The sequence below is a fragment of the Bos indicus genome, chromosome 29 (assembly GCF_029378745.1).
Source record: "Bos indicus isolate NIAB-ARS_2022 breed Sahiwal x Tharparkar chromosome 29, NIAB-ARS_B.indTharparkar_mat_pri_1.0, whole genome shotgun sequence".
NCBI lineage: Eukaryota > Metazoa > Chordata > Mammalia > Artiodactyla > Bovidae > Bos > Bos indicus.
Genome location: NC_091788.1, coordinates 29021854 through 29033944, shown reverse-complemented (window position 1 = coordinate 29033944; position 12091 = coordinate 29021854).

Sequence of the window (12091 nt, the reverse complement as noted above, 5' to 3'; positions counted from 1 at the left end):
ATCCCATATGCCATGCAGCATGGCTACCCCCCAGATTTTTTTAATTGTTTCCATTTCTCATTGTATTCGAATGACCTCCCAATTCTGGAATGTGGGTGTCCTAGCAAGGCATTTCTTTTGACAGCTCTGCGCCAACGTGTCTTCTTTCCTAAATACACAGGATGCAGTCTTGATTTCAACAATCCAAATTCTTGATGCTAAGGGCTAGGAAAGTGGATACGTTTTCCTTAGAAAGAAATCAAGTATTTTATATATGACCTCTGAGAATAACAACTTTAAATGAGATCAGCCACCTAACCCATTAGAAATTCTGCAAAAGGCCAGTCTGTTTTATGAACCAATGTGTTAGCCATGCTCCTCTTTCTGTGATTACAGAGAGACTTAACACCCCTGAGCATTATTCTTTCTATCTGTAAAGCCCTTTTTGACTACTGGTCCTTGATTATAAGCTCTGTACAGCCTAGGTTTGGATTATCAACCTCCTAGGGTTGTGTTTATGAGGGCTTTGTGGAAGTAGTGCTAAGTTTCTATCTTCTATTTGCATTAGCCAGAGGAGAACTCAGGGAAATCTAATGACAGGCTTATGATGAATGCTGTTATGAGAAATGCCCAAGAAACAGATGGGCATTTGAAGAGATTAGACATTTTGAAGCATCATTAACCCACCCTCAGCCTGTTTAACTTTTGACCCAGCTCTGGCACCTGACTGCAAGAGGGCCATAGGCGTGAGACACCCCCCCACCCTCCCACCTGGGTGGGAGCTGATAGAGGCAAGGCGGCTGCCATGGGAAACAAAGAGGCAGACAGCTTCCCTGAAGGACAGTGAGATGAGAAGCAGCTAGGAGGGTCCAAGGGACCAGGATACCTGGCAGAGAAGAACTGCATCCTTGCCCCAACTCCATCATTCCTCTCCCAGCCTCTGCCAGCTCTGCCTCTAGGGTCCAGGGGCTCACATGGCCCAGCTCCCTCCCTTCTCTTCCAATTCCTCTCCTGGTTCCTTTCTTTGTCCCCTTCCGTCCCCTGCTCTCCCAATGGCCTTATGCTGTGCTCTATCCCAGCTGCCCTCAACAGCATTCAGTCTACATCCTCAAAGTCACATGTTTTCCTTGTACACTCGTTGCCAGAAAGTCTTGACTGCATACGGACATAGAAGAAAGACTCCAGTCTCCAGGAAGATTGGAGAATGTCTTTATTTCTATTTAATTACTAAATTATTTCAGTTTTCGTTTTCTTGATCCTGATTCTGGTTCTTGCTTAAGTATTAATTGGTAATGCTTGTTCTTCAAATTGGGGCTTCCCTGGTAGCTCAGCTGGTAAAGAATCCATCTGCAATGCAGGAGACCCCAGTTCAATTCCTGGGTGGGGAAGATCCCCTGAAGAAAGGATAGGTCACCCACTCGAGAATTCTTGGGCTTCCCTGGTGGTTCAGACAGTAAAGAATCTGCCCACAGTGCGGGAGACCTGAGTTCGATCCCTAGGTTGGGAAGATCACCTGGAGGAGGTCATGACAAACCACTCCAGTGTTCTTGCCTAGAGAATCCCATGGACAGAGGAGCCTGGCGGGTTGCAGTCCATGGGGTTGCAAAGAGTCAGACATGACTAAGGATGCACACACGCTCTTCAAATCACTTTTTACATCTCCCTAGCAATTCACATCTGATGACTCCCATCATTCTAGAACTAGGATAGAATCAAGGTTTTAAACATGAGGAATTTCTGTTGACTCTCACTAGCCACAAATATTTGGGATTTGCAGATTACAGCATGAGGGAGGGGGTTTCATATCTCCTTCAGTGCAGGTGCTCTGCTGAATCCAGCCCTACGTCCCTTACAATTAGAACAGCCTTGCTTCGTCTAACTGAAATGTATCATGTTGTTGTGCTTGCCATCCCATGAGGAATTTCATCACAGCACCTACCCCTCTGGGGAGTCTCTCGCAGGCCTTCAAAACAGCCACCATCCAATCTTCTCAAGCTGCAGGGGGAGGATCTGGGAGAGGGAGGGAGCATCCATCTGCTCTGATGGATGAGGACGCTGACGTCAAGCAGGAGACAGTGCTTCGTCAGAGTCGTGTACCTGAGGGCAAAAGCCAAGCACACAGCCTAGAACCCTGACCCCCATTCCTGTGTGCCTCCGCTGTGCTGCTCTCCATCCCCTTCCTGAGCTTCCACGCTGACCCCTGGGCCTTGTCTTTCTCCATGGCATGTCTCTAATCTACTCCCTCTGGGATCTCCAGCAGTGAGGTTTAGTGTTAGGTGGCTCCGTTTGTCTTTGATTCTAATCATGGGCCCTGCCAGGGGCTCTCCTTTAACCAAGAGGCCAGCTTTCCTCAGCATCTCTTATTGGCTGATTTCTGAGAAGGATAGAGTTGTATGTGTCATTAGCAGCTTATATCTTCTTTTTCAAACTTTTAACTTTTTATCTTGTGTTGGGGTTTAGCTGATTAACAACGTTGTGATAGTTTCAGCTGCACAGAGAAGGGACTCAGCCATACATATGCATGTATCCATTCTCCCCCAAACTCCTCTCCCATCCAGGCTGCCACATAACACGGAGCAGAGTTCCCTGTGCTCGACGTAAGTCCTTGTTGGTTATCCATTTTGAATATAGCAGTGTGTACATGACCTTCCCAAACTCCCTAACTATCCCTTCCCCACCCCGACAACTGTAAGTTCATTTTCTAAGTCAAAAGCAGCTTGTATCTTGACTTCCTGTCAGGATGATCAAAACTGATTTCTACTGGGACCTGAAGAAAGATGATCCAGCCAGGGCTCCTCTAGGGTAGAAGACAGAGTCTCCCAAGTGCCTCTACATTCCTTCTTTAAATTATATGGACTTTGAAATGAGTGATCTGTTTAGACCCTTGGACCAATTAGGCGATGAGAGCAAGAGTATCTGCAGCTCTTTGTTTCTTTGATGAGCTCCACAAGGAAAAGGAAGTAGGCGTCTGTGTGACCCACTATTCCCATGACCCAGAGAAGGTGAGTCGCTCACCCAACTATCACTCTAGGCTTCTTGGAACACTCTGATCCAAAGGACCTGGAACTAAGAATACACATGGGAGGTGCCCAGTAATATTTGTTGAATGAATGAAAAAGAAGTTTTAATGTCCTTCAGTGTCTCTTCAGTATTTAGATAACCCTCACTCTGGACTTCCCAGCTGGCCCTAGTAGTAAAGAATCTGCCTGCCGATGCAGGTGAAGCAAGAGACGTGGGTTCCGTCCCTGGGTCAGGAAGATCCCCTGGAGGATGAAATGGTAATCCACTCTAGTATTCTTGCCTGGGAGATCCCATGAACAGAGAGGAACCTGGTGGGCTACAATCCATAGAGTTGCAATGAGTCAGACAGGACTGAGCGCTTGGGCACACACACAAACACTGGACTAGAGGTTAAAAGGAAAGAAATTAAAAAGAGTTTGGCACTGAGACAGAGGAAGGCTGTGTCTAAACATGAGATAGACATCACATCCTTTCTTAATGCCCCAGATTCTCCGTGTGCAGTGACTTGGGAGATAATATTGGCAGACAGAAGAGAATGAAAACTTATTTCCAAGCTCTCCCAAAACACCATAAGTGTTCCATCTCCATGATCCAGACATCTAGGCCTATTTTTGACCAAAGGAAAGAGACCAAAAGTTTGGAAACCCAAATTTTTGCAGAACTGAAAAATGTGCTGTTTCACAGCTTTAGCTAAACAACGCCAGCTTGATTATCAAATATTAGAATTGGGAGAAATGAGCATTGATGCAAGTAAAAGAATATTCTGCTGCTGATTTAAAGACAAGTGAATCGCTAAATATTTTTATTAGCAGCAAATTTGCTGCTTGCTGGAACTAATTTCACGCCCTGTAGATATGGTGCTTAAGTTGGAAATGGCGTTAAATTGCTCTCTCCTTGAGGCGGGTAAGGCTTCTGGTGGCAATAACCGCTAGATGGCACAGACCGGGTCGCTCCTCTAAGACAGGCAGCTTTGGAGCCAATCACAGGGGAGTTCACAGGAAGTTCCACCCTATGTATCTCCTTCCCAAGAAATGTTTGTGTCTCAAATAGCCAAAACTTTTAAAAAGGAAGTTGTCTAGAATGTGTTGCAGGGAGGAAGCCAATTCTAACTCCATGTTGGAACTGTTCCTTTGACTCGCTTTTCATTGCTTTTGTTATTATAATCATACTTAATAGCTGATCTCAGAGAATCCTGCCCCTGACTATTAAACTAAAATGCATTTGTTCAGAACTCTGTCTGTGCCATGGACGGCAGGAAGGAAGAAATTAACATATCCCCTGCCTGAGGCTTACCATTCTAGGAGACGTTTGCAAGATTAATGGCCTTTTTACTTTGCTTCCTCACCTCCCACCATCTATGATCTAGGAAAGAACCTGGTATCCAGACCCCATAAGATGGTTATTTTGAGGCGCTAGCCTGCCATCTTCTCTGTCAGCTGCTTTCTGAATAAAGTCTCTTCCTTGCCTCAATAGCCTGTGACGGACCATAATGGAAAAAAAATTTTTTTAAGAATGTACGTATGTATATAACTGAGTCACTTTGCTGTACAGCAGAGATTGGCATAACATTGTAAGTCAACTATACTTCAATAAAAAAATTAAAATTAAACACGCACACACACAGTTTGAGATGCTCACTAAACAGATCCTTAATAATTGGTTAATACCAGAGCCAACATGAGTTCACTAAGAATAAGTGTTGCCAAACTGAACTCATTTCCTATACAGTAGAGTTAATGACCTTGATACATCAGATCATGTTGCTCAGAGACTTCTGATATAGCTAAAACTCTTCACCTACAAGGTAAAGCCTGAATTCCTTAATCTGGTGTTCAAGATCCTTCTCACTCTGTCTCATTTCCTGCCACTCATTTCCCTGAACCTACACTCCACCTGTATTAGAAGGCCTGCTGTTTCTGAACCAAAGACATTCCCTCTTCCATATTCTGTTTCTTCAGTCTGGAATATCTTTCCATATTCATTCTCCACTTATGTTAAAATGTCATTTCTCTTGTGAAGACATGCATTTTCCTTTTCCCCCTATGAAGAAGTAATCTACTTTTTCTCTGGGTTCTCTGTATATTTTATCCTGCTAATATATAAAATGATATGATGTACGTGGGACTTCCCAGGTGGCACCAGTGATAAAGAACCCACCTGCTGATGCAGGAGATGTAAGAGACTTGGGGTTCAATCCCTGGGTCAGGAAGATCCCCTGGAGGAGGAAATGGCAACCAACCTACTCTAGTATCCTTGCCTGGGAAATCCCATGGACAGAGGAGCCTGGCAAGCTTTAGTCCATGGGGCCACAGAGTCATATATGACTGAAGCAACTTAGTACACACGCATAAGATGTACATGGCATAGTATCTATTATAGAAAAAACATTAAAAAATATATATCTCTAATACAAATTTGAGGTAACATATATTTAATTATAGAGCTTCCCTAGTGGCTCAGTGGTAAAGAATCTGTCTGCCAAGCAGGAGACACAGGTTCAATCCCTAGGTCAGGAAGATCCCCTGGAGAAGGAAATGGTGACCAACTCCTATATTCTTGCCTGGGAAATCCCATGGACGGAGGATCCTGGTGGACTACAGTCCATGGGGTTGCAAAAGAGTTGGACATGACTTAGCAACTAAAAAACAACAAATACTTAATTATACACATATTGATTTGAATGAACGTCACCTCCATGAGCTTTTTAAGACATGAGTGATGTCATGATCATTTTTGTATTCTCAGTACCTACCACAGAACCTAGTAGATAGGAGGTCAACAATAAAAATTTATTGATTTGAATGGGAGGACATGCCAAATACAGTGTATCAAGTTATCACATGAATAATGTTGTAAAATGGGTCACTGGGCAAAACTGAAGCTGTGTGAACACAGATCCAGACTGGAAGGAGGTCTCCAATGATACTAAATTCTATCCTAGACAGAATTTTTATTAGTGACCTGGATTAAAGCATATAACAAATGTTTATCAAATGTGCAGAGAAGCCAACTAACATCATAGGAAAAGAAAATTGAAGGCTTAAAAAATGAATCTAGGGACTTCCCTGGTGCTCCAGTGGTGGAGAATCTGCCTGCCAATGCAGGGGGCACAGGTTCAATCCCTGGTCTGGGAACTAAGATCCCACATGCCTCATGGCAACTAAGGCTGGGTCCCACAACTACTGAAGCCTGAACTCGCGGAAGCCCATGCTCTGCTACACGAGAGGTCTCTGCAATGAGAAGCCTGCACCCAGCAACTAGCGAGTAGTCTCCATCCACTGCATCTAGAGAAAGCCTGTGCACAGTGATAAATAAACAAAATACTTTAAAAAGGAATCTAATAGGCTGGAAGCTAGTAGTCTAGAAAACTAACAAAGTAACATTTAAATAAATGTAAAGTTCTATATTTAGATTTCAGAAATGAATCACACATACTGAATATGGTGGAGAATTTACTTGGCAGTAATTAAGGTGCAGAAGAGTTAGGAGCGTTGGTTAATCAAAAGCTTTAAAAGCAAACAGTGAGATGTGGCCAGTAACAAACTAAGGCCACGACAGTCCCGGACGGTCACAGTGTGTCCAGCTCAAAAGAAGCCGCAATGTCACGGCCGTACTCCACGCCTTTAGGGTTTATTTGAAGTATTATGAGCAATTCTAGTGCCAGATTCTGAAAGGTGCTTCAATAAACCACAGTTCATCCAAATAGGTGTGACCGGGAGGGTAAGGGAGTCCAGAATCGACGAAATAAACACAGAACGAGGGAGCTCTGTGTGTACTTAACTTGGAAAACTGAAAAGGGAAGGAAGATTTCATTGTATCTTCAAATATTTTTCGAGTGGCCTTTTATGTGTTGCTACAAATGGCAAAGCTTAAACAGAATGAGTAGGAAATATGAGGAAGCAGTTTGACCCAATTTAAGAACTTTCTCAGGTTTATAGCTATCCAACAACGAAGCGGGCAGCTTTGGGAGGTTGAGAGCTCCTTAATCCTGAATATATTCAAGCAGAGACCAGAGAACCAGATAAATATCTATAAGAGATTTATGAAAGAGTGTATACACACACACACACACACACACACACATATATATATATATATACATATATATATATATACATACACACAGGCTTCCCAGGTGGCTCAGTGGTAAAGAATCCACCTGCCAATGCAGGAGATGCAAGTTTGATCCCTGGGTTGGGCAGATCCTCTGGAAGAGGGCATGGCAATCCACTCTTAATATTCTTGCCTAGAGAATCCCATGAACAGAGGAGCCTGGCGAGCTACAGTCCATGGGGTCACAAAGAGTCAGACATGATTGAAGAGACTTAGCAGGCACACGCGCACACACCCTCTTACACTATTCAGAAAACAGAGGTGTAAAAATAAAGCCTAAGGTCACATAAACCAGCCACTCCCCATTGATCAGAACTCTAGTTTTTCAAGCAATGATGAGCATAATCAACATTCAATTCCCTCTCTGTCACCAGCCTTTTCCTCTTTTTCAGAATTAGACCCTAGAACATCTTCCCAGCATGAGAAATCTTTCCAAATATCAAATAAACCAAGTGAATACAGTCTTGTCATGGTTGAGGACCCTAAAACATTTCATTTGATACTTAACGGTAAAACTGACCAAGTTCTTCCTTATTTGGGCGAAACAGCTTCTTGCAGAGAATAGACAAAATGCCTGACTCCCAGCTGTTGAGCCAACAGGTTGAAATTTCTCTGAAGAACACTCTGGCTTGTAAGAACTGGCAAACAAAAATCAGAAATCAACAGCATGTTGCTTGTTTCTTCCATGTCTGAGTCCTGTCAAAGAGGATTTCTGCCCCCTTCTCCAAACCCAGGAAGACAGGGGCTTTTACGAGACACAATGCTGCAATAATTCTGAAGCAAGCCATCCAGGTTTGCTTTCCGTTCTATTGTCTTATCCTGTCAGCTCCCTCATCTCCCAGAATCCAGGCTTAATAATTTACAGCGGAAAGACATTTAATAAATAAACGGCCAGATTGGAGCTGTCAGCTCCGCACAATGGGGCTGTTTGCATCTTCCGCTCACTCGGCATCAGCACCCCGCTCTCCCGGTTTGCTTCAGCTGAAAAAATCCCGTTTGCTATTTTCATAAAATTAGTTCCTCTGCAGTTTCTATTAATCAGAACACTCTTTGGAGAGAATTATACTGGGATTTCATCACCCTCTGAGTTCAACCGTTATGTGAATCTGATGAATTTTTATCACCTTTATAAGTGACAGAAGAGGTAAAACACACACACACACACACACACACACACACACACACAACTTGGGTGGGCTGATGTAAGTGAGCAAAGAGCTCTTCCCTCATACCATCTAAGGTCTTACAAACCTGAGAACCTAGATCAAGTCTCCCCAACCACGCATCTGAGCAGCTTTCTCCCCAGAACACATCCCCTTATATATCTAAAATTCCAAATCTTCTTGGGGTTATGAACTCTTAACATCTTATGAAAGCTAAGGACAGTACTCCCTAGAAAAGCCCACATACGCACATATACACTAAACCTCACCCTTTGATGGGTTTGTGGACACCTACTGCCCCTATCCACACATAGGGTCCATCCATGGACTCCAGGGCAAAGACTGTGTCCTATGCCTTTCTAGCTGTCTTCATCTCTTTTAAGAACCTAGACTGGAAAAGAAAGTCAGCCATCTCTGAATGCCTTTGTTTAAAGAGAAAGTTTTTTTTTTTTTAAACATAAAAGTGAGAAAGTTTTTCATGACGGCTATACACTTTTTGAGAAATGAGAAACATGGAAGACAGAAGACAGCTCATACTGGCTGAAATGGTGAAAATCCAGTTATCCATAAATTGATTGTGGTGCACTATATTTCTTTGATGAGACAAGAGAACAAAATTAGAAAGGTTTTTGAACGCTCCTTGTCTCCAGACTATAGAACATCACTCCCATCCTAAGATAAGCATCATATCAGAAAAGACACAATACAAATGAAAAAAAACAAAAAAACAAAAACTTAGACCAATGAAACCACAGTTCTATTAATAATACTGGTTCTGTCCGCTGACTGTGTTTTTAGGAAGAAGCAACTTACCTTTATCAATGTAAGACTTTGAAAGTCTGTTTCAGTTTCAACATTCCATAGAAAAGGATTCATTAGAGACCTGTAAGATAGTAAGAATCAAAACTTTTCCTAAGGGCCCAATAGTAATTTTTTAGTCTTGTGGGCTTAACAGCCTCTGCATTAACTACTCAACTCCGTTGTTGTAAATGAAAACAGCAATGGACCACATGTAAATGTAAGAGCATGTCTGTGCTCCAATAATACTTTACTAACGGACAATGAGATTTGAATTTCAAAATTTTCACATTTTTGTTCTTTTGCTTTTTTCCCCAAACATTAAAAAATGTAAAAATCATTCTTAGCTTGCAGGTCATACAAAAAACAGACAGCAGGAAAGTTAGACCTACAGGCCATAGTTTGCCGACTCCTGATCTATGGCAATAGGTTAAAATTATGATCTGAAAAATCACACTGGTGATTCAGGGTAATGTTGGAAGGCCAGTAACTCAGGTCCAACTACTGACAGTAGTACTGGAAAGCTTTTTTTTTTTTCCTAACCCAGTGTCCCAACTAGCAGAATACAATGATGGTAACTTTTGAATCTCAGTGAATAATCAACAAGTATTGAAGTTTTGCGTACATTTTCAGACCTATGGAAACACATGAGAAAATATATACAAGAAATTTAAGGCTGTCTGGCAGGAAAAGTTTTGATAACTGTAATATGAATAGGAAAAAATTGTCTTGTCTTGAAATCATTCCTTATACTCAGTAACCCTAAACAACCCTTGCTGCTGCTACTGCTGCTAAGTTGCTTCAGTCGTGTCCGACTCTGTGCGACCCCACAGACAGCCTCCTACCAGGCTCCCCTATCCCTGGGATTCTCCAGGCAAGAACACTGGAGTGGGTTGCCATTTCCTTCTCCAATGCATGAAAGTGAAAAGTGAAAATGAAGTTGCTCAGTCGTGTCCAACTCTTAGCGACCCCATGGACTGCAGCCTACCAGGCTCCTCCATCCATGGGAGTTTCCAGGCAAGAGTACTGGAGTGGGGTGCCATTGCCTTCTCTGAAAGAAGCCTTTCTGCTACCCTATTTCTCTATCAGGTAGCATGATGAATGATTTTACACATTTGAGAGAAAGGAAATTAGACACTGGTTATTGTTCTTGCTTGGACTTTTCTGTTCAAGAGAAAAGAACATTGTAATTAAACAAATTATATGCATACATATATGGCATCTATGTATACTCTACAAGTACGAGGTAAGTGACATATACAGCAGAGCTGTGGAGTTCTATATGACACCTGGCATACAGAAGACGATTTTTAAAAAGAGAAAGATTGGGTGGTCAAGTAATCACTCTTCTTTAGAGTGAACTTCAATTAAGAGATGACAAAAGATGGAATGCTACGGTGATAGCACCTCTCTCAATTTCAATGACAGGGTAAGATGTGAACATTTAATAAAACAACTACTACGGGCTCCCAGTGCAGAGGGGAGATAGGGATGGGTGTGGGGGGAGAGCCCCTTCTTACGAGGGAGAAAACCTAAAAGGCTATTTCCATCCAGGAAGATGTAAGAAGTTGGGAGTGCCTCATCACTCATGCCCTGTTCTTAATTTACAATTTAACTAAAGTCAGTTGGTCACTAGAAGTGTAAGGAGGTTAACGTTCCCAGTCTCAAGCTTTTGAACACTTTCCCCCAAAATATTAAGAGCCCAGACCTATCCTCAACAGCTGGTCTTCACAATGTTATTGTCCATTATTTGTCTCCACCTTATTCCCCGGATACTCTGCCCTCAATCTTGTCTTGGCCTCTTTGTTGAAACTATTTTCTCTCCTTGGATCCCCTTCCATCTTTGGTCCATGCTTCCCATTCCTACCTATATGCCAGGGCCCAGCATTAGTTCTAGCTGTACTGTGAAGACCCACATGAACTCCAGCCAAAGCAATATTTCCCCCGAATAATACAAGTCAGGAGTCCACAGCCTCCAGGATTTAATGCCTGATGATCGGAGGTTGAGCTGATGCAATACTAATAGAAATAAAACGCACAATAAATGTAATGTGCCTGAATCATCTCGAAACCATCCCCAGCCACTGCCCTCCCCAGTCCATGGAAACACAGTCTTCCACGAAACCAGTCCCTGGTACCACAAAGTTGAGGACCACTGAAACAATTGAAGGAGTGCTCTAAAAGCTGCAAAGCTCCTACAGATATGTAATATTACTATTAATATTAGGATAGTAGTATTACTATCTTTTGGAGAAATTAACTATAAATAAAGCTTGGCATTTCTCATATCTTGCTTTAGAGTGCTTCCTAATTGTTTCATACAGTTGACATTAACAAACCACAAGCTATTAAGGCAGGAGTCACACATCCTATTTCTTTTGTATCCTCAAAGTCTCTAGTGCTTAGCTACAGTTAACAAAAAATTCCAAGGAGATGAATTATCAAAATAATGGCTTTCTTAATCACAGAACTCCTCATTGGGCCAAGTAAACATAAGTTGTTAAACACAAAAGAAATCATCAATCAGAACACATGACTGCAAATGAAACCTTGAGAGCAGAATAAATGTGAGATGTACTTTCAATGGAATTCAACAATCTTCTTCCATTTCACTCATAAAGTTGTGGTTGGGGAGCTGAACCCCCTAAATCAGAGACTGAGTGTTCCAGAATTGAATAGTGTGCTTCGAGATGCTTCAGCATTTTGTGTAAGGTCAAAGGTTCGAATAGGGCTGCCGCTGCTGCTGCTAAGTCCTATTTGGTATGTTTTTTTGTCTGTCCACCCTTCCTGATTCAGCAGTGGAACATGCATTCTTTATCTTATTTCCTTTGGTTGGCCTGATATACGGATCTTTTAGTCTACACACTATAACCTCAGGATAAAATCTTGAAAAGTTTTAGTTTGCAGTTAGGCAAGAGCAGTTTGCTAAAAGCATGGACCATCTCCATTCCCAAATGCCAGGAGGCATAGCTACAGAAGATTTACTTGACTTGACCCTGACTTCTCTTTCCCAGTCT